Consider the following 24,027-nt stretch of genomic DNA (forward strand, 5'->3'; position numbering starts at 1 on the left):
TCAGCTGATTTCTGAGTACATGTCAAAGCTAGTGGGAGTATAAGTGTTATGCTAATAATCATCATGTTAGTGGGAGCATGATAATTATGATAAGTATTGCAAGTTAGCAATGTTAATTATAGAAAACAAAAGGTTTCAATTGGGAGAAGTTGTTTTGCTATAATTAAGGGAGAGGAAATTATACTTCATCTCAAATCTATAAGCTTAGATCGTGAGGCTTTAATCATCTAGTCAAGGAAATATATATGAATTTCATGTTGGAATGGCTCAACATAAGGAAATTCTGTATATGGGTCCATTATTTGCGTTCTAAAATTCGATTATGATTACGGCATCCCTTTTCATAATCTGAATTATGAGAACTTGGCAAATAGAAATGGAAATGTTATAGCAAAAGACTGGTTTAGTCTTTATGTGAGACATCATGAATCGTGTCCCATATGCTTCAGATATAGGATCGATTACATGTGTTATACTCATCATTTCTAAAAATTTTCCAAATGCCTGGGGCATTAAGAAGGGAAAAGGTTTAGAACTGGATATGACTAAAAGGATTAAACAATTGTCGAGGACAATCTAAGGTTTACCAAAGATTGGGTGCTCAAGGACAGTTGGAAGTACAGTATTGATTCTGGAAGGACCATGTTGACATAATCTGTAAGGAGGCAACTCTTGTTCAGAAGTGATAGTCAAAATGAATCTGGAAATGTTTCAAAGTCAGAAATTTCAATCTGTGTAAGATTAAGGAAACTTAATGCAAGAAGGCTGTCTCCAAGGAGTTGATCTCCTTTGGAATACTCTGTAATGATTATTGCCAAGTCTTAGTGAATTTGTGCATAATCGTTACGAAAGGATCAATGCATATAAGTTTAGAATCTAACAGATTTCAGTAAATGGCATGAATTTGGAATTCTTGCATTTGCAGTAAGGATTTAGGAGTGTGAAAAGAGAATCATTGAAGTTATGTTCAGTTGATCTAGTTCACAAAGTAAAGATCATAGACAAACATAGTATGCATACTTGGTGTGTGGCATTACTAGTGTTTAGAAAACATAGTGTACATGCTTAGAGCATGGGACAACTATAGTTTTAAATTCAAGAATAAAGTTGATAGCTGAAAAAGTATACAATGAATAATGTGTAATCATATGGTGATAAATAAAAGGTGTTTTATTTATGTTCATAGGTTTTGATACCATATTGTATTCAATTATTATTGTGTTTCACTTTGCATGTTTTGACTTCCCGAATAAACTAGGTTATTCTTCCGGAATGACCAAGTTATTCAAACCATCCACAGTCGGTCATATGTTGGAAGTAGATATGAATTAAGACTGTCATGGGTTGGCTTGTAGAGGTCTAAGGTGTTGGACAAAGGGCTACAACACTCATGAGTGCTCATAAGTTCTGAGTATTGGATTCAACCCGCGCTCATTGGAATCACTTCATGGATTTTATCACAAGTGATCAAGAGACGATAATATTTTATATTCTTCAAACCTAGAGATATGAGTTGTTACTATGAGTTGGTTGTACATTGATTGCACGAAAACGCATTTGGTAACTCGGTGCTATAAAACGTGCCTTTGTGTATGATTCAACAAGTAGTAGAACAAGCCATATGAGTCGAAGTTTATCCATTCCTTTTACCTTCGGGATAAAAGCGATATCTGTGGGCCCCTCGATGATTTGATGATGACAAATGGAAGTGCTCAGCCGGGCCAAGACCGATTTGATTTGTTCAATTATTCATTCGTTGTAAATCGGAAATCGGGAAACAACAAATGGACAGAGAGAATGATTATAATCCATGTCTCAATCCATATGATATCTAGAATGGAGGAATATATGATCCCTTATCTAATGGACAAGTCATTGACAAAGGTCAGAGTTCATCTACAAGGTCAAGAGTTCGACAGAAGCTTTTGAGAGCTACGATTGCCAGTCGGTTCCTGAAGTCATACGCAATAATAGTTTTAGACTTATCCAAGTGGGAGACTGTTGGATTAATGTCTAAGTCCATAACTATAATTGGTAAGACTTGACCCGACCCGGCATGGTCCATTTGGGTTGCATGGCATCATGCATTTGGATAGACTATAATGAGAGAAATAAGACACTTATGGTTATTAATATATTATAAGTTCTAGTATATTAATAATAAGAATAATGAGATTATTTAGTTAGTATTGATCAAGAATTAATCTAGGATTAATTAAGTGATCAAAAGAAGACTAATTAAATATATGGGTTGATTGTGTAAATCATCCATACTTGTATAGTGGGCTAATGCTCCATGGATAATCAAGTTGGGCTAAAACCCATAGGATGGTCCATGGATGCTCCATGGTGTATTTTAACCCATGGATCCAAGGAAATGGAAAGTCATGACAATTAGGGTTTACCCTAATTGTAACACTATATAAAGATCTTATTCTTGACAAAATCGGGCACTAGGATCATTCTAGAGAGGGCTAGCCGATTTCATGAAGTGTAGAATTATCTCAAGTTATTCCAAGTGTATTTGGTGTTGTGTGAACCATTTGAGGTGTCACACTTGGGGCACTAGGCATTCAAGCTTCATGAAGACTTTCTACATGAAAAGGTATGTATTCTATCTTGTTGTATCCATTGTTTTGTATGCTAGATTAGGATAATACCTTGGATGTTCATATTTGCATGTATAATAGAGAAAACATAGATCCAAGGTATTTAGGGTTGCATGTACACTTAGGAGTGTTAGAATGCTCATAAACCCAACAGAAACAACTGCATCTGTTATCATAAAATTACAAGATGGTTGTTTTCGCTTATATGACAAAAGAGACCTACTTCAATTTGGCAAGCGGGATATTCATCAGTTGTCCTTACATCATATCAAGGTAGCTGAAGATATTTTGAGCCTGCTGTAAAAGAATACGCAACAATGGTTGCTGAGATTATTGCAAAAGGGATGTGGAAAGGGGCAATGGGAGGGTCTGATGTGCTGATAATTGAAAAGGACTAAGTTACAGCTAGCCCCAAACCAAGGGGTAGATTGAAGGGTCCATGTTATGGTTTGGGCTACGCTTTTGGATGTATAGGTTTTTTTGTGCTTTGAATATTGTAATATAAGTGTTCTTGGTGAGTTTACGGCTAAGAGTGTGTGTTTGGCCGTAAACAGGTTTACAGCCGTAAACCTGTTTACGGCCAAGTCAGTTTACGATCATGTCCTCCTTTCTATATATAGGTTCAGTCTGTGTCTGTTAGTGTATTCCTAAGTTGTACCAGACGTTTTTATGATATAAACGTGTGCAAGCATGTTTTTCTTCTTCTTCTTCTACTCCAATTCTTACTTTGTTGATTGATTGATTGCTTGATCACTAGTTAAGATCCGTTTCCAGGACCTTCCAGTTGGAAATCTGGGCCTTCCAGAAAACGGGTTAATATATGAACAAACATATCAATCTTCTTCTTCACAATGTCAAACACCAAACTCAGTTGAACTCATTCTCAACTTATTTCTACGTTTACGATTCATGGTAGCTACATATTCATAGTCTGAACTGCCATGTCTGGAATAAGTGTCAGAAATGCGATATCCGGAATCTGTCTCTCCAGAATGTGACGTTCAAAATGCGTGTCTAGAATATACTTTCGTGATTCATATTCGTCAGGAATCTATGACATATATTATATATTTGGCTATACATTAATGATTGATATTACTTCCGGAATGTCAGTCTGGAATGAAATTCTGAAATCCGGCATGAACCACTATAAATAAGAGACTAAAATTGTAGAACCTTTAGAACTCTAGAATTGTAGGACCTTAAGAAGTTCGAAATGACAGTAAATCAAACACGATCATGGACTATACAAGAAGATATCACGCTTGTTTAATCGTGGGTAATAATTGAGGATAATATGGTTTTCCTCATGCTACCACATCTAATATATGGATCGCGATGGGAACACTTGAAATTTTTGTTTCACTTTGAGTTAGATGTTCCACAGTATTGAACTGCAGAAGACGTGAAGGCTAAGATTGTAAACATACAGTCAAAGGTGAAGAATTTTATCTAAATTTATCACAAGTTCGACAACGAATTAATGGATGAAGATAAACAAGTAATTTTGCAACGGGAAAGGGTGGAATACAGACATAAAATAACGCGTTTAATTTTCCATACAAACATGCTTGGGATATTTTCAAAGATGTCCTGTATTTTTAAATTATGTATTTTGTTATTATTATGTTTAATAAGGTTATGGTAGTTGTGAATTATGTTTTTTCTATCTTTGTAACGTCTACCAAATATTAGGAAAATAATAATATCTTTCATTAATCAGTGTGAAAATCGATTACAAACATAATTAGTTGTGATTACATAGGCAATAAAACGACCATCAATGGGTTAGTTATTTCCCATTCATATGGAGGGGGAAGAGGGTGTACATTTTGGGTCTGGTAGGTAGTTTGAAACACATCAGCTTGGTAATATATCTGAACCATATCTGCTAATTCAGTGATGTTTGAATAACATGATGCTGCAATAGTATGACCATACTCTAAACCTAAACCGTGTCATTTCCCACATGAACAGGTATGACGTTTCAGATATACAACACAAGTTCTTTTAAAATAAAAAATACAGAAAATGTCAGATGTGAACGGAGATGAGATCTCGGATGAGATCTTTTTTTGCCTTCCACTGAGCAGACTTTTGCATCCTCCTCTGAAGCACCATCTATGAAAGCGGGGTTAGCATGCTATTCAACCTCCCTGAAAGGTAAATATTATCATTTAAGTTATGGAAGTTATTCTACATGAAAAAAATTTCAATGTTTTACTGTATTTTACCTCCCATGAAATTGCGTTCAATAAAAGTCCCTTGAATGTAGTCACTGATTGCCTCAGTAAGCATTATTATCGGTACATTGCATTGATTAACAAATAATACCAACATGAATTGTGGAATATCAATGTAAAGTACATTCCAACGAATGTTAGGGAAATAGGCTCTTGCTCATTTCACATGACTGATGTTGGCAAGCACCTCACGTTCATCATAGGTTAGCCAACGAAAGTTTTACTCAAAATCAAACATGGCATACGACTTGGATGTCATCCATAACAAAGGTTCCAATGTTCTGCGAGAGATGCCTATTATGCGCATATACATGAACACACTTTTACAAGTATACCCATGATACGAATCTGGGAACACATGACCTATGCAAGAACTAACGATATCTTCCATATTTGCTATGAACGATACTTCCCGACCCACTCATAAGGAACCAGGTACAACAATCGAGATTATTTTCCACAACCAGATAAAATGCTATAGGGAGGGTCTGGTAGTTCCCGTCGATAGAAACCGCTATGAACATTGTGTTAGGTAGTCCCCTCTTAGATGAACACTACCTATGAAGATGACAGACAACAAGCAACCTATGAATGCATGAAATTGTATTTTATTGGGAACACAAAACAATTACTTTAGATGTAGAAACGTTACCAATTTTAAAGAAAAAATAGAAATGTGGAAAAACAATATATCACACATCTAATAGCCACAAAATAATCTTGGAAACAATCCATCACATCAGTTTTGATGCGAGTGTAAGTATGTGGGTTGGTTTGTCTAAGGTTGTGTAGGTAAACATATAGGTTATTAAAGCTTTCTTCGTGCTCACTGAGAAGCTCATTTTGAAGTAGTTATAAAAGATAATTATGGATGATCGAAAGTAAGTGTCTAAGTACATGCAGATTCATATATATGTGGGAACGAAAATTAAGTTTTTTAATCAGGAACAATTGTTTGGAATGGGTCCCCGAAACTTATATTTGTGACTCCGTATTGTCACTTCAAAGAACTAGCCTAACAAAAGCATAGATAGATTCTTGTTTCAGACATTAGTAGTTCGGAATGTAAGTCTGGAATGTAGGAAAATTCTTATTTCAGACCAGAGCTCCGAAATGAATATCTTATTTCCGTAATGTGCTGTTCTGAGGAGTGTGTGGGCATCATAGCTCCGAAATGACTATACTTCTCCAGAATGATTAATTCTGGAGAAAATGGTCATTTTTCAAAAAAAAAAAAAAGTTGGTTATTATTATTAAAATACTCGTTTATATGGGTTAGTTTACTCAATTTCCCTTATATTAACCGTATTTATTTAATTTTTTTATGATATAAGTTATATGTATAATTTTTAAATATAAATTACTTACAATTTAAGATCGTGGATTAATCACCGACTTATCTCTAAGTCACTAACTAGTCTTTAGTCGCTGGTAGGCCGATTTGAAACTCCCTGATGACTATTACAACATTACTTTCATTTCAACCGTAACAATATGCCAAATCATTTCATTAATCAAGCATCAACAACATTTTATTATTTTTTTAATACAATTTTTATTTACATAAACTAAACCAAAAATTACCTCCAACAATAACAATAGACAAAACTGCAAATTTGGTCCTTGTGGTTTTTAAAAATATTTGGATAAGGTCCAAAAAAATTTCAACTTGGATGAAAGGTCCAAAATCAAGGTTTTTCTTGATTTTTAGTCCCTGATACATTTGAAAAGACGATTTTACCCTTTTCATTTCTTTTTCTATTTTCTTTATTTATTTTGGCATTTAAATAATTACATATAAAAATAACTAAAATCTCTCTCTCTCTCTCTCTCTCTCTCAAAACACACACCCACCCACCCTTGTACTCTCCATCACCCCCGCTCTTTTGACTCTGCCATTCTTCTTCTTCATCCTTATCCATCTGTAAATAAGATTGAAGAAAAACCTTGTTGCAGTTTGATCTCGTTTTGATTTCCCCCAAGTCCATATAGACTCATCGATGGTCCTCCATTAAGATACTTGTGGGTGACCCGATTTTTCTTCCTTCCCTTTGACCTTTCTCATTCTATCTTCCAAATCCAAATGGGTTTTTGACTATCACTACCTCTATTGCCCCCGAAAAAATACATCGAGTATTAGGGCTCCTATATCATCTTCCTCCCTCGTCTGTTAGACATCGTAGGTAAGGAACTAACTAAACAATCGATCCTATTGATTGATTGAACAGGAGAACAATAATAACGAGGTGGAGAATCGGACTTACAGGGGTCGTAAAGTGTGACGAGGTTGGTTGGAGATGTGATTGACGGAAGCAACAACTAAAGACTATTGTGGTTCACAACAATGATGACGTGGTGGCAGGGGTTGCTCCAACTACTTTTGTTGCTTCCTTTCCGATGAGCTCAACGAGAGGGAGGGAAGGAAGAGGGTGGTGGTGGAAACCGCCGAAATAAGGTGGTGGGGACTGTTAGTCGATAATCCAAGGAAGAAGGGGGTGGAGTTGGGTGGTTCCTGGTGATACAACCCCAAGAACGACAGGGAGGTTGTGGTGGTGGTGTTTATGGGTTTTTGGGTGATGTTTGATTAATCTAAGTAGTGGGGGATATAAGGTGGAGTTTGTGGTGAATGAGTTTAAAAGGTTTTTTCATTTACCCAGTTGAATTCGACAAGGAGAGAGAGAGAGAGAGAGAGAGAGAGAGAGAGAGAGAGAGAGAGAGAGAGAGAGAGAGAGAGAGAGAGAAAGAGAGAGAACACTGGGTGGGGGTTGGGGTGGGAATACTTTTTTTCTTTTTCTTTATTTTTTAATTAGAACAACATTATAATAATTATAAAAAATACAAAAAAAGAAAATAAAAGGGTATAATCGTCATTTTAAGTTTCTTTGGACCAAAAACACAGAAAAAACTTGATTTTGGACCTTCCATGCAAGTCAAAAAACTTTTTGGACCCCATCCAATGATTTTTGAAAACCACAAGGACCAAATTTACAGTTTTGTTAAAACAATATAAATTTCGTGATTTACGCTCGCATTGCAAAACCCCTATCATGGACCGTTCCCGTTAGATCCTCAACGTTTGACATTGATATTTCAAATCATATCCCGTGTTCTTGTGCCCACATGTTTAATGATATATATGTTTATTGCGAAATTGATTGTTGTTTCAAGAAAAAACTAGTTTTAAGACCTATATATTATATGAGTTAATTTAAAAAATAAATAAATATAAAGATCTAAATATTTAAGAACTTTGAATTTAAAAGAAAACAAAAAAATAATGAAATAATATAATGGAAATGTATTTTATGTTTTAAATTTAAATAAATAAACAAAAAAAGTAACAAACTTTAATTTTGAGAATTTTGAAATTAAAAGGTAAATGCATTAATGACATTGATATCGATTTGTTACTACATTTATTATAACTATTACATTAAAATATTATGTTAAATTTAAAAAAATAAAAATTTTTCTATAAAATTACATTTAACAAATTAAATATGAGTGTTACAAGTAACAAAAAAAATCTTTATTTATTAGAGTAGATTGAAAATGAATTCTACTATTTTATCGTGATGAAATTTTTGAATAAGAGGAAAAAAAATATATAGCTAAATGTGTTCATTTTCAATTATACATTGCTATAATGATGAAAATATCTTACATTCTCTATAGTCAATTTATAATTTAAAATATAATATATTTTTATTAAATATTATGATTAATTAAAAACTAATAATAGATAAAGTAAATCATACTTAGAATTGAAGTTAAGAGGGAGGAAGAAAGAAAGAAATAATCAAGTGGGTTTGAAGCGTTTACATTGGATTGAATTAGATTTCAAGATATCTTTGTCTCTCTGATTTTGGATAATGTGTAATCATATATTTATTTGTTTTTGACACATATATCAGCGATATTTATTAAAAGAAACAACGATATTATTAAAAAAAAAAAACGATTAAAGAAAAATATTGGGATATAAGAATCGCACTCATGCATTATTTGTAATTAATTTAATAATGTCGAACTATATGATTTAAAATTAACGGTTTTGGATTCTACTTTGTTCGAAATAATCAAAATTATAAAGAAACTTTGATAATTTTCTTTGAAAAGTTGTCTCATTATTTTAAAATTTTAACGGTTAAGTCTTTAAATAAAATTAAATAGAAAAACCAAAAAAACTAAGAAATTCTATGTTAACATTTTCAATATATATATATATATATATATATATATATATATATATATATATATATATATATATATATATATATATGGAAAAAGTGAATATACCCTTAAGGGTATATAAGTTTAGATACCCAAACTCATCATACTACGTCGTTTTGTATCATATATATACATTGTAATTGTCTAATATTCTTATAATTCAACTTATAAGTTGATTTCATTCAAAGATTTTTATAAATTTCATATTTATTTTCTCATATAATTTTCATTTTCAACTATAATATATATAGATTAATTGATGTTCGTCAAAACGATGTGATATAAGATGAAGATAATAATGAAAATTTGAAAATATTGAAAGTAAATAAAGTTAAGAATTGAAGTTGAAGATACCCTTAAGGGTATATTCATTTTTCCCATATATATATATATATATATATATATATATATATATATATATATATATATATATATATATATATATATATATATATATATATATATGAGTTCAATTGAGAAAATAAAAAAGGTTGAGAATGGAGGAATCATTCTCAACCACTAATTTAATCTAAGCATAAAAAGACACGACGACAAACTTGTAAATATGATAACAACCTTCAATCTCAAATACGTATCTGTAAATTTGATTACAGTTCAAACCCATTCATCGTTCATTATCTAAATTTCTTATCCAACCTTCAACAATGATCCGAATTTATTCAATTAAACCATCATCTACATCATCTAGTGCTAATCAATTATCGATCTTCGTCAATAATATGTTTATCAACACGATTTGAACAGTTAACAACAAAAAATCATTTTTTTGTTCTTTTAATCCAACCTTCAATTCTGCTTGAATACGATCAGATCTTCAACATCTACGATTAATTATACTCCCAGCGTCATTAGATCAACATCATCGATAATCAATAAAAAATCTACTTCATATCATTCATTCAACATCGATTATCAAATAAAATTTCAAAATTGAGGTTAGAAAAAGATCAAATCGTTTTTTTTTTTTTTGAAAAATTTCATATAATTCTCTATCAATCTACTATTTTGTAAGATTTTAAATAGTCAAAGTATCATGTTTTTAACCTTTTAAAAAAAAGTTAAATTGTATGCACTACAACTGTTTGATGAAATGCATAAACTAAATTACCACGTTATATTCATATATGAATATGTTTTATCACCAGAATCAGTAGATGATTATGAAAACAAAAAAAAAAAATATGCAAGTCTGTATGTTATTCATATGTGAATAAAATATAAATATTATATATCTTTGTGAAAATACCTTGTAATATTCATATGTGAATATACTGTGTAATATTCATAAGTGAATATATCATATAATATTGACAAGTGAATATACTATGTAATATTCACATGTGATATACCATGTAATACTACGTAATATTCAGATGTGAAAATATTATCTAATATTCATAAGTAAATATATGATGTGAATATATTGTGTAATATTCATAAGTAAATATATAATCTAATATTCACATGTGAATATACTATGTAATATTGACCTGTGATATACCATGTAAACTACATAATATTTAGATATGAAATATTATATAATATTCATAAGTAAATATATCATCTAATATTCACAAGTGAATAAACTATGTAATATTCACCAATGAATGCATCTAATATTTAAATATGAATATAATATGTTTATTATATGCTATATTCATATTAGAATGATACTTAAATTGTAAAAAAAAAAATTAATCATAGTTTTTATTCATAATTAAATAATGAATGTACTGTAGTAAAAATCTGATTCATTTTTATTCACTTATGAATAACGATAACTGAAAATATAAAAAAAAAATTATTTTATCTTAAAACTATATCAATATGGATGTCTATTTGTAGAGAATATAAAATCATGAATTTTGGTATATTTAAAATAAATTTTCGATAAAAATAGTTTATTAAAACTAAAAAAAAACAAACGAAAAAACTATGTTTTTGTATATATTAAGGTAATGGTTAGCATAGTTTAAGGAAACATGTTTTGTTGGAAAACACATATCTTTTCTTTTTCCATTTCCGCTGGTACGACGGAAACTTTTGTGATAAAAATAAATGAGTGACTAAAAATTATTCCCCCATTCTCAATATTTTTTTTCTCAATTGAAGCCTCCTCTCTCTCTCTCTCTCTCTCTATATATATATATATATATATATATATATATATATATATATATATATATATATATATATATATATATACACATACATTTTTTTCTGGCTCGTTCATGATATTTAAGAATATTTAAATCCTCACGACTATCTTTTATATATATATATATATATATATATATATATATATATATATATATATATATATATATATATTCAAGATGTTTTTTATCCTATATTTCCGTGAACTACTCTTAAAATGCGAACTTTTTTATTTGATTTTTCTTTTCAGAAAAAATGACACAAAGTACCATATCAATCATATAAAAGCATATTCGCAAAAAAATCTCAAAAATATATGCATATACTTTAGGTGCATATGTTAGGGGTGAGCAGAAACCGAACCGAAACCCAAAAAAACCGAAATAACCGCAAAAACAGAATCCGAATAACCGAAACCGAAACAAAAACCGATAGTGCGGTTTTTTAACTTTGAAAAACCGAAAAATTGCGGTGCGATTCGGTTTTATGTTTTATAACCGCACCAAATTAACCGAAATAACCGCAAACCGCATAATTTAATATATTATTGAAATATTTATAATAATTATATTTATTTGATAAAAATAAATTAGTATGTCGAAGTTAGACAATGTTTAAATTTATCAATTTTATCATCTTATGATTTTTATTGTTTTTTTCAGTGCGTAAATGGTTGTTAGTAAATGTTAGACATATTGTTAATTATATGAATGAATTGAATTAAATATAACATAATAAAATGCTAACTTGAAAGAATAAAAATGGACAAAAATTGTGATTTATTTGCAATGAAAATCTGGAAATAAACGAAAGTCGACTAGATTTTTAGTTTTGAACATGAAAAACCACACCCTTTTAACCGGAAAAACGCACTACCTCATTTTGTGGTTAAAAACCGAAACCGCACTGAAATAACCGAAAAACCGCAAAAATAACCGCAAAACCGAACAGAATCAAAACCGCAATTTGCGGTTGCGGTTGCGGTTTTATACAAAAACTGCACCGAACCGAACCATGTTCACCCCTAGCATATGTGCACAAACGTAAGAAATTCACAAAGTTTGTAAAAAAAAAATACACATTTGCGCCTACCGATATGCACATTTGTAATATATATATATATATATATATATATATATATATATATATATATGTATGTATTGTGAAAGTGCTTCTATATGACCAATTTGATGTTTTATCTCTCTTTTTTGAAAAAAAGAAATATACCACACATCGCATTTTTAGTGTGGTTCGTGAGTCCAGAAGTGTTCTCGCATTCTCAATATTTTTGGTGTTATATATATATATATATAGGGTAAAGATAACACCAAAAATGTTGAGAATACCAAAACACTTCTGGACCAATTATTTTGCAAGGGTGTATTAGTAATTGTTCATTTAATTTAATTTAATTTAAAACAACTTAAATTGAAATCTTAATTTCCTAAAATTTAGCGATACTGATTACATTTACCTATAAAAAATTAACCGATTTTTTATTAATGGTTGATAAAAATAATTTGTATTCATTTTTTTGTAAAATAAAAAAATCGATTTTTTTTTTTTAAATTTATAGTTCATCATAATATTTTCAAATATGTATGAATAAAACACATTTGTAGTTATAAAAATATACGGCTGTAATCGTAAATGAATACAACAAAATTTAAAGATAATTTTTTTATTTTTAAATGAATAAAAAAATAACTACTAATCATGCATGAATATACTGACAAATAAAAAAAATCAATACACTAATAATTCATTTTCAAACACTATTATATTGATAAATAAATCTTCCAAAGATTGAGTTTATACAATTTTATATTTATATTCATATATGAATATGTCAACGCTAATTTATAACATTTATACATAATTATATTCAATATTGATTACACCACTTCAATAGACAAAAAGTTATAAAATTCTTCACTGTCGCAACAATTTTCTTGAGTCGGTCGCAACCTCATTCTTCTATTTGAATCAAATAACTCGCGAGCTTGTGTAACGAGAAGTAGTGATACCTAAAAAAATTCCAACATTCATTTTTCTTTGATCAATATCTATAAGATTGACAATACTATGTAAATACTATAAAATGATAAAAAAAAAATATTAAAATGAAGGATTTGTAGCATATGATTATAATCATAAATAATTATAACTAGTTATCTAATCGTTTATGTTGCAAATAATTATAATCATAAATGATTATTATCAGTGTCTTCTAATCATATGGACAACAATATTTATAATGAAGTACCATTACCAAGTTCAACTTTGAATGTAACTTTCCCAGTATAAGAACAACAGTTTTGTTCGATGCTTTACGGTTATCCTTATTCGAAACATCAAGCATTAAATTACACCTGTTCAAAACATAAATCATTAATGTATAAAATCATGCAGTTATAATATACTTCTATTCATTGATGATTAACTGCAAAATAAGACATTTGACATTGTATTCATATAAGATTACAACTAAATTTATATTGACAAATTAAAATATTCACATTCATAATATATATGAACAAGAGTTAGAACAAAAAGAAGGATGAAAATGTAATCATACGAAATTATGAATCATTTCTCTAAGATGTTATTAATAGCAAACTAAGATTAATGCATTAGGGGAGAGGAGCAAAGAAGCAGATAGAAGATCAAAATTCTAGTGCTAAATTGGAAACCACAGTAAACAAAGTATCATAGAGCAATAGATCAAGAATGCTTCAAACCTCATAGATTCTCAGAACATCTACAAATTCAATATGGTTTTTAATTAGCTAAAAAAAGAAAAATGTAAGAGTATGAACGTGAACTGCCAAGACCTAATAAACATCCATTAAGCAAAACACAACTTAAATATTAGCTCAAACTAAGTCAAAGATTCCGATTATATCACATTCTTCATAGACGCATCAATTATGAGAAAATTTAAGATGATAATTTGGCCTATGACGAGCAATAACTTTACATAATTGGATCAATAGAACGAGATACCTGAATATGAAGAGGGACATCAACGACACCTTTACCCTAACCCTAGTGCCAATCTTCGCTGGACTTTCTTCTTCTGAAGCGGAAGGCGATGCCGGATCGTCGATGATTGTCGTGGAACTAGAATCCAATGTCGCTGATTTGATACGTGGATTCAAACCTGAAGTTGGGGTAAGACGACAATGGATTGATCGATGGGAAGAGAGGGAAGAAAAGAGAACCAAATTCATTGAGAGAGGCGTTTAGTTTGAAACCCTAGAGAGAGAGAGAGAGAGAGAGAGAGAGAGAGAGAGCAAGGTAGATAAAGATATGGGATTATGAAAGGAAAGAGGAGAGAGGGTGAGAAATTGTAGGAAATAGGTAAATTTGCAGTTCGTATTATGCCCTTTTGGCAATTTAAAAGTTATACTTTAACGCCCGTGGTTTTGAATTTTCCAAAAATCGCCCGTTTAATAATAACCTTAGATCTAAATATTTAAATGGCCCAGATCTATTCTCGCGTTCTCATCCTTTTAGGTGTTCTCATCTGATCCTACTCCTATATATATATATATATATATATATATATATATATATATATATTACATGTTGAAGCTTTTAATATATTTATCCTCACAATTATTATTATTATTATTATTGTTATTATTATTATTATTATTATTATTATTATTATTATTATTGTTATTAGCTAAAATCAATACATTATTTGTCAAATTCATATTTATTAATATAGTTAAATGAAATCATGTATTTATATGTAGCATCCGATTCCTGGTACACACTTAATTAAAGTATTTTTTATGTTTTTCTATGGGACTCGACGAGTTGAAGGCCCAACTTGTCGAGTAGAGTCGGGACTCGCGTACATTTTAAGTGACCTACTCGACAAGTCGGTAGACTGACTTGGCGAGTAGGTGTTATTTGTATGAAACCCTAAATCCGAGGGTTTGCACCCTATTTAAACATCCTATTGTAGCCTCCATCGTCCCTTATGCTCCTAGAAAACCTCATATCGAAACCCTAGCCGTTTTTAGTGTGTTCTTGAGCTTTGTGGTGTTATTTTATGCATTTGAAGCTTGAAGAAGAAGAAGGAGGCTTGTAAGACCAAAGGGGAACAAGAAGATCCAAAGTTTTGAGCATATTTCCAGCTTGTGAGAGTTATAAAGCTTATACCTTGTTCATTCATGTTCTATATCCCTTTTTGGAGAGAATTAGGGCTCTTAGGAGCCATTTTTGGTAACCTACCATGAGTGCAAGCATGGTTGGGGGTTAAGACTCTAGATCCAGGGTCCATAGGGGGCTACATGGCATAAAATGGCAGATCTTGTAGCCATTGAGAGCCCCATGCTTCCTTATACAACATTCTTGGGTTCTTTAAGCTTATACTTCCATGTATGCACGTAAATTTCATAACTTTACATGCTAGATCGATCTTAGAAGCCCTGATCTACCTTTTGGATGAGAGTTGTACATCAGAAATCGAGATATAAGACTTGGACAATATCGACTCGGCGGGTTGTCCTTGGAACTCAACGAGTTCGAGGCTTGAGTCCCCAATCTGTTGAGTTTCAAGGGAACCCAGGGGAAGGTTAGGAATGTTTTAGAAGAGTCCAGGGGAGTGACCAAACGTATTGGACTTAGCCGTGGTCAATAGGATCATGGGACTCGACGAGTTGTTCTTGGGACTCGGCGAGTCCAAGGCAATCTTCCAACCGTTGAAGATGAACTCGACGAGTTGTTCATACAACTCATCGAGTTGGATGAATATGTTCCCGATGGTTTGAATGAAGAAGAACTCGATGAGTTCTTGCTAGACTCGATGAGTGGTGTTGGGGTTGGATCTGGTTAGTGGAGCATGGACTCGACGAGTTAGTAGACCAACTCGGCGAGTCAAGTCAACTAGGTGTTGACTTTGACTGGTTATGGTAATGATGCTGGTTAGGGTCGTATGTTCTATTTAATGAAAGAAGGATTGTTACGTAGGGGGTTGAGGAGTTGAGGAGAGTCGATCTTTGCGTAGAGGACGGGTCGTATGTTCTATTTAATGAAAGAAGGATTGTTGCGTAGGGGGTTGAGGAGTTGAGGAGAGTCGATCTTTGCGTAGAGGACGGGTCAGGCATTACACGGCATCGAGATGAGTTACCTTCTAGTAGGGGTGGGTTTAAGGCCATAATGTCGGCCCACCAACAGGGGTATTTAGTCGATAATTGTCCTTGTGATAATTATCTTGCTTGGTTATGTGATTCGGTCATGAGATATGTCTGCTTGATATGATGATTGTGTCAGTAGTAGTGACAGGGAATAGTTTTCCCTGGGATGGGTCGTTAGGACCAAGGGGTAGGTCAGTACCCGTTATGCCTGACTATATGTTTATACCTTGCTATTGTATGCTATCGGTAGGGGTGAAATAGTCCCCAATTACCGGTTGAAAGATACCGATGGCAGGTATCGCTTGAAAGATATCGATGGCAGATACCGGTTGAGAGATACCGATGGAGGTTACCGATTGAAAGATACTGATGGTGATTACCGGTTTTAAGATACTGATGATAATTACCGATTGAAAGATACCGACGATATTATATGGTATGTGGTATGATGGGGGAACTCACTAAGCTTTGTGCGTATGGTTTCAGTTTTGGTTTCAGGTACCTCTTCGTCCAAGGGGAAGGAGCCGGTGGTGTAGCAGCGTATCACACACACACATGATTCCCATTAGGAGTTTTCTGGGATTCTACTCTGATGTTTTCATTATTTAGATGACATGGTTTTGAGACTTGATACTACGGTTTTGTATTTTTGACATGATTTTGGTAACACCTTGCTAAGTTATTTTATGAACCACTTAATTAAAAATGAAATTTTTGGTCTCGAATTTTGGGGTGTTACAAGTTGGTATCAGAGCCTTGGTTTGAGGGATTCGGGCACACTTTCGGGTGCGTACGGACTCAAACTGAGGACTTGGTATGGAAATTTTCAAAAGAAAATCAATTTTATAAAAAGGGTTTGAAATGAAATTGGAAGGATAAAAGAAATTTGAAAAGGAGAAGGTGTGTGATGCGTGCGACCGACCGAGCTCAAGTAAGTTTTCCCCAAGATACCCATACTTGTTGTGTTATGTGTATGATTCTTGCTTCTGAGAACTACATGCTAGATTAGGGCTAGGGATCTAGAAGGATGCCTTGTATATTTGATATATGATTCTGAGAACTGCATGCTAGAGTAGGGCTAAGGATCTAAAGGATGCCCTGAATGCCTGTTGCATGAGCTGTATGCTAGGACTGTTTAGTCAGCAGTAGGATAACCTGATTAGGATATGCTTGATGTGGTTATTAGATGCACGAATTTCGTTTGCTTTGTGCTTAAGAGGTCCTGGCTAACTTTAACTAACTAGTGAGCAGATATGTAACAATATTCACAAGCTAGTTAGGGATGGGAATTAGGGACTCCTAGTGCAGCTGATGGCAGAGAGTAGGTTGGAGAGTTCCCTAGGAAAGCCTAGGAAGAGATTAATAGGAAATGGTATCGGTAAAGGGACTTGGTGAAGTTGAAGCAATCCTTGAGGAAAGTACGGATAGATGCGGAAGGTAGTATGGGCTCGTACTACTGAAAGAAGAGGATCCATACTCGAGTTAAGGAGCGCCAAGATGGAACCAGGAAACTTGGAGAGTGCGTGAGACCTCTGGGGGGTATGTATGATCCTGATGTTTATGTGTTTATTTTTAGTATGGCGATCACGCGACGTGGAGCACGAGGATCAGGGTTCAGGACCAGGATCAGGATCAGGCTCGGGTGCAGGATCCGGGGAGGTTGATGACGGGCTACGCGAGTTCATCACGTCTGAGATCACGAGAGGTATCCTTGATGTAACCCCGGTCATTTTCGGGTCAATCAAGGAGGGGATTGTTGAGCTGATGGAGGATCACCTTCAGGCACTCCAGAGTGATCTGGCATCTAGCTAGACGAGTACACGCACACTGTCCTTCAAGGACTTCTGAGGGAGTGATGCACCGGATTTTCATGGGGTGAAGGACCCCATTGCTGCCAGGAGATGGATCGCATACATGGAGTCTACGCAGTTGACGAGCTTCTGCTCAGAAGGGTCGGCAGTCCTTTTTGCTTGAGGATGTTTGAGGGGTTAAGCCAGGGATTGGTAGGAGTTAGTTGGTGATTCGTTGGGAGCCCCAGCCGTCGAGGCTATGACTTGGTTAGATTTTGTGACCCGATTTAGGGCTGAGTTTACGCTGGCTGCGGAGCTTCAACAGCTAACCAGAGAGTTTTTGGATATGAGACAAACTACGGAGACTGTGACGGAAATCACCGCTAAGTTCTGGGAGAGGGCTTTGTTGGTACCCCAGTATGGGGGGGGGGGATGAGGAGATGCGAAAGACCCGCTATCATGATATGTTGAGAGTCGACATTCAGGAGCATGTTAGCTATTCAGCCTGCCCGACCCTAGAGTCCATGATTGCTAGGGTGTGGGAGAGGGTGATTGATTTAGAGCACCTCAAGTAGAGGAAGTCAGAGACTGCGCAGGTTGCAGGGGTTTTGGGGAAGAAACCCAAGGGATTCGATGCGAGGTCGATGGGACAAGAGGGGAGGGACCGTTGTGGAAAGTGTGGTTGGTCACACGAGGGAGTTTGCCACACTGGGTCGGGTTCCGACTGCTATAAGTGCGGCCAGATTGGACATTTTGGCAAGGATTGTACTGGCCATGCTTCCACAGTTCAGATATCAGACCTGATTTGCATTCATTGCAATCAGAGGGGCCATAAAAAGGCTAACTGCCCTAGATTGACAACAGCGACAGCGGCGTCGCCGACCCCAGCATTAACACGAGTGACGGATGGCCGGAAGGCCAAGGTAGAGGCTCTAGTGGTGCGGAGCCGGGCATTTCAGTTGATAGCCAAGGAGGAGCGCACTGCACCCGATGTGGTGACGGGTACGATTTCTTTCCCTATGCTTTTCTGTTATGTTGCTGTGATTTTGGTATGTTATGCATGTGCTTTGTTTAGGATCGTTCCATGTGAATGGTATCCCAGTTCAGGTATTGTTCGATTCGGGTGCTACCCGATCGTTTGTCTCTCTTGCGCTTAGCAAGAAGTTTCTTAAGTCTTTAGGCGTGATGGATTGCCCTTTGGAGGTCGAGATTGCGGACGACCAGTCAATGCGAGCATCATAGGTCTATCGAGATTGTCTTTTAAGGATGTTCAAGGAGCATTACTAGGTAGATATGGTTCCCATACTGTTGCGGGGGAACAAGGTTATTATTGGTATGGATTCGCTTAGCCCCAATGGGGCAGTGATTGACTGTGCGCAGTAGTTGGTGTGGATCAGGACCCCAAATGGGGGAGAGCTGGTGGTTCAGAGCAAGAGGCCACATCAACGACCAACTCTATGTTCAGCAGCGAGAGCTAGGCGCTACTTTCAACAGGGTTGCACAGGATTTGTCGCCTATGTTATGGATACCCGGGAAGCAGGTAAGGCGACGATGGACGATCACTACTAGAACAATAGCCTTTTACGATGTGCAATTAATGACGCACACTGATAGAGGGCATGCATTTGTGTGTGCCCTAAAAATTAATGTTAGTTTTCGAAAATTTGAAGGATAGATAACACGCATTGTTGCGTACCATAAAATTAGTGTCAGAAAAAAAAAATACGGAGGGCACCTACCAAAAAATGTGCGTCGTGTCACTGTGTCGCTTTATATATATATTTTTTTTAAGGAAACACGCGTTTTAGGGGGGAAAATAAAATCCAAAAAATTAACACCCCGCCTATTCATCCGAAAAATTCCACGCCTCTTCGAATTAGGGCCTTCGTCTTCATCCACAGCTTCCTCAATTCCTCGATCCATCACCTCCACCAAAAACCTAATTCTCGGTTCCAACAAGTTCTTACACTCTTAATTCGATCCTGAGCTGAGGATTTAGGGTTCTTACCTCCCAGTTATCAATTTGAGCCGATGATTTAGGGTTCCTAAATCCGACCCTAATTTTTTCTATCTCACTCTCGTATTTCCATCTCATCCCTCTCGCCTGGTTCAAAACACGTAAGGGGCAACGAGGAGTTGTTGTCTAAGATGTTACAGGTGGAGGTGCAGGAGAATACGTAAGGGGAGATGGAGTTTAACTCGGGCGGCGGCGGAGGTGCACGAAGCGGTGGAGCATAAGTTGTTTTACATTGATATCAAGGAGAACCACGCTGTCGTTATCTGAAGATTTCGGAGAAGACGTCGGCGACAAGGTCCACCATAATCGTAACTTTCAATGGCATCTCTTGGTTCTTTGATATCTTCAACTACTACGTCACTTCTGATGACCAAGATATTTCTAGAAAGGAACTTCATCTTGATAGCCAGGCAATTTATTATATTACACATTACACATACTATACATACACTTTCATATTTATTACTCTGCAAAATGTGGATTGACTTTACTAGTTTCTTCAACAATTATCATAGATTTTTCTTTCAAATAACCTTCATATCTGTCCAATTACCTTTCTGATTAGGGTTCTTTCTTCAAGTGTTTTACTTTGACATTGGGGAAAACAGGAGGGGTCGGTTTCTCAAGGTACGCAGTTGTGTAATTATGGTTTCAATATGCTTAAAAACGTGGAAGCTTGTAGGTTAACGTGGAAGCTTGTAGGTTTTTCTGTTTGTGCCTGTATAATCATGTAGGAATCACTAGGGGTATATTTGTCTGAAAAAGATCCTATTTTGATGCCATCACAAGATTCACGGCTGTCTGTGGGTACTATTAGACGTGAGGCTGGGAGTAAAGTAGCTGCAGTTGAACAAATTCAAGAGACCCCTCTTGTGATCAAATCGACTTCTTGTGAGAATTTTTTTTTTAAATTTATTTAATCACCATTTTGTTATCATCTTGTTTTGTATTTGAAATTATTTTTTATTTAATGTAAATTAATTGTATTTATGAATGGTTAAATATGACAGCTGGTTCTGAGCAAAGGAAGGTGGGACCCAGTGAGCTTCTGGGAGTGGGGAAGAATGTGGTTTCAGAGTCATCTTCACGACCAGGATCATCTTCTCATGTCTCCTTTTCCATTTCCAGGCCTTTATCAAATCATAATAATAGGATGCAACCTGTCATCTTTAATTTATTTTTTTAGTAGAGTTAGGAACTAACTCTGTTTTTTTTTTTACTTGTAGATTGCTCCTGTTATTCATGAATGGAGATATGATGCAATGTGCCATGATTTACTTGAAATGGAGGGAAATAAATATGTTCACGTGGTTAGTGTAGTGTACATTGTTTATTATTATAAAATCTTGTTAGTGAAATTTTTTATATTATTTTTGTATTATACGCCAAGTAATTATATTGCTTAGGTTCCAAGCAAAACAGGTGATGGTTATGAAAGGAAAGAGGTCCTTTTAGAGGATCATGATCTAGTATGGCTGGAGCTCCGACATTCCCATATAGCAGATGTATGTCTTTTTTAGATTTTTTTATTTATTTGGTTTTGGTTTTTAATAAAATATATAATTATATAGCTTTTGATCAATGGTTCATTGTCGGGCTAGTGAACGCTTGCATAACAAGATGACAAATTTTGTGTCCAGAAATAAAGCTGCTCAGATGCATGGCAGGTCTGTTTGTTTGTTTTTTCTAGTATGCATGAGACCAAATGACCATTTTACTCTTATGAGACTAAATGACCATGTAAATTGTTGTTGTATACATAAGGTCTGTTTTTTTTTTCTTTCTAGAATGAATAAAGTGTCTGAATGAGACTAAATGACCATTTTACCCTTGTAATTCAACAAACATTCATAATTGTTTTTGTAGAGATGGTGGGGAGATGTCTACTCGTGACTTGCAAAAGATGGTTCAAGCATTGCCAATGAACAAATGGACAAACTATCCCTCCATGTTGATGTAAGTCACTAGGGTATTTGCTTGTTTGTTTTTTTTAAATAAATAAATAAATAAATCCAGGGTTATGTTGATATAATGGTCAACTATGTCTGATACTAGTTTGACTGAAACAGCTTGCTGGAAAGATTAATGGTATTATCAGGGAGATGGGGCTTAGAGAAGTGGGGCAATTAGAGCAAGACCTTGTCTTTGGAGATGCAGGAACAAAAGATATCATTAAGTTTCTCAAAGAACAAGTGAGCAAACAGCAGGAATTAATAATTTATTATATGCATTCCAGATTTCATGTCCATAATTGTAATGTTGTATGCTGTTGCTTCATGCAGGATGCAACAGATGAACAAAAGATCCGATTATTAATGATATATGTAGCAACTCATCCCGAGAAATTTGAGACTGATAAACTTGCAAAGATATTGGAGGTGAGGATCTTTTTTTTTCTTGCTATTACAACATTGTATTTTTGTTATCAAGGCATTGTAGTTTGTAAAATATACCCAATAACATCATTTTTTAATATTCAGTTAGCAGATTTGCTTCCTGAAGATATGAAGGCAATTTACAATATGAGATTTCTGGAGTCAGCACCAGATAGTATGAACAACTCAAACAGTGGCTTCCCACTAAAATTTGATAACAAGGTGTGATTATATTTGTTGATTATAATCATAGCATCCTCTACTTTCATGTTTGACCATGTTTGACCAGTCAATCTGTTTCTCTTCAGAAGAGGCATGGTCTTAGAAAAGATCGTCCTGGTGAAGAAGCGGCATGGCAGTTATCACGCTTTATCTATCTAGAATAAAAAAACCTGATCTATGGATCTAATCTAAAAGCTCAGGTTCAAGATAAAAATGGTATCCAAGCAGAACTTGAAGAAGAAATAAAATTTCCATAAGATTTGAATAATAATTTGAGTATACAATTGAGTAAAACTCAAGAATCAAATCTTAAGCTGGTTTCTATCCTCCAGGAACTGGACGAACAAATAGAAAAACAGAAATTGGAGATAAATATTCTCGAGGCATCAGAACAATCAGTAGTTGATGAAGACAATGTAGAAGAGCATACAGGGGTAGAAGTGTCAAGAATCACGACAAAAGACAACTTTAGACTTGAGCTTGCACTGCAGAAATTTCAAGAATCACAAGAAAAGTTGAAAATCCCATGAGAGGTATGATTATGAAACAGAGAAATTAACTTTTAACTTTTAACTATTAATCTTAATTCTTAATTCTTAATCTCTTAATTAAGGTTATTATCTAACTTTTTCAGTCGGTGTGTCTTCACCCTATTCATAATTATGCTATTATTGCATATGACCCTTCTGCCCTTGGAGCCACTGCTGCCTTAGTTGTACGAGCTGTTGTACTTCTTCCTTGTAGGCAAATTTACATAATCTTATTGGTGGCCATTTTTTCGATGAAAAATGATCGTAACACTTATGGAGAATTGTGTGTAAACTTGTATGAGTTCTGATCATATCACTTATGGATAGTACTGTTTATATATCTTTCACACCACACATCTCTCTGAACACAGTATAATCTATTTTTGTATCTTTTTTTTTTCCTGTCCTCCTAAATCTTGCACAATCAATCAAAAACCATATCTTTATATTTTTAAAATTCAAATCTTTTGATTTCTTTTTCTTGAATATACGAGTCTGAATAGCATAGTAGCAGATTAGATGAATTCTTGCTGTTTTTCACTTAGCTACACTAGAGATGGAACAAGCGATGCCCCTGCTCTACATGAGGTAATAATTAAAGCTCTTTCATGATTAATTTAATTATTTTTGCTGTATTTTTATGATATTTATTTTTTGAAATTGAAATTGTAGGATGA

The 24,027-nt window shown here is 34.2% G+C and overlaps 1 pseudogene; it reads left to right on the top strand.

Moving 5' to 3' along the window:
* Positions 1–19,611: 19,611 nt before the first annotated feature.
* Positions 19,612–22,826, top strand: LOC145045140 (protein transport Sec1a-like; annotated as a pseudogene).
* Positions 22,827–24,027: the final 1,201 nt, after the last annotated feature.

This window comes from Lactuca saligna, chromosome 5 (assembly GCF_052625555.1).
Source record: "Lactuca saligna cultivar CGN05327 chromosome 5, ASM5262555v1, whole genome shotgun sequence".
Taxonomy (NCBI): Eukaryota; Viridiplantae; Streptophyta; class Magnoliopsida; order Asterales; family Asteraceae; genus Lactuca; species Lactuca saligna.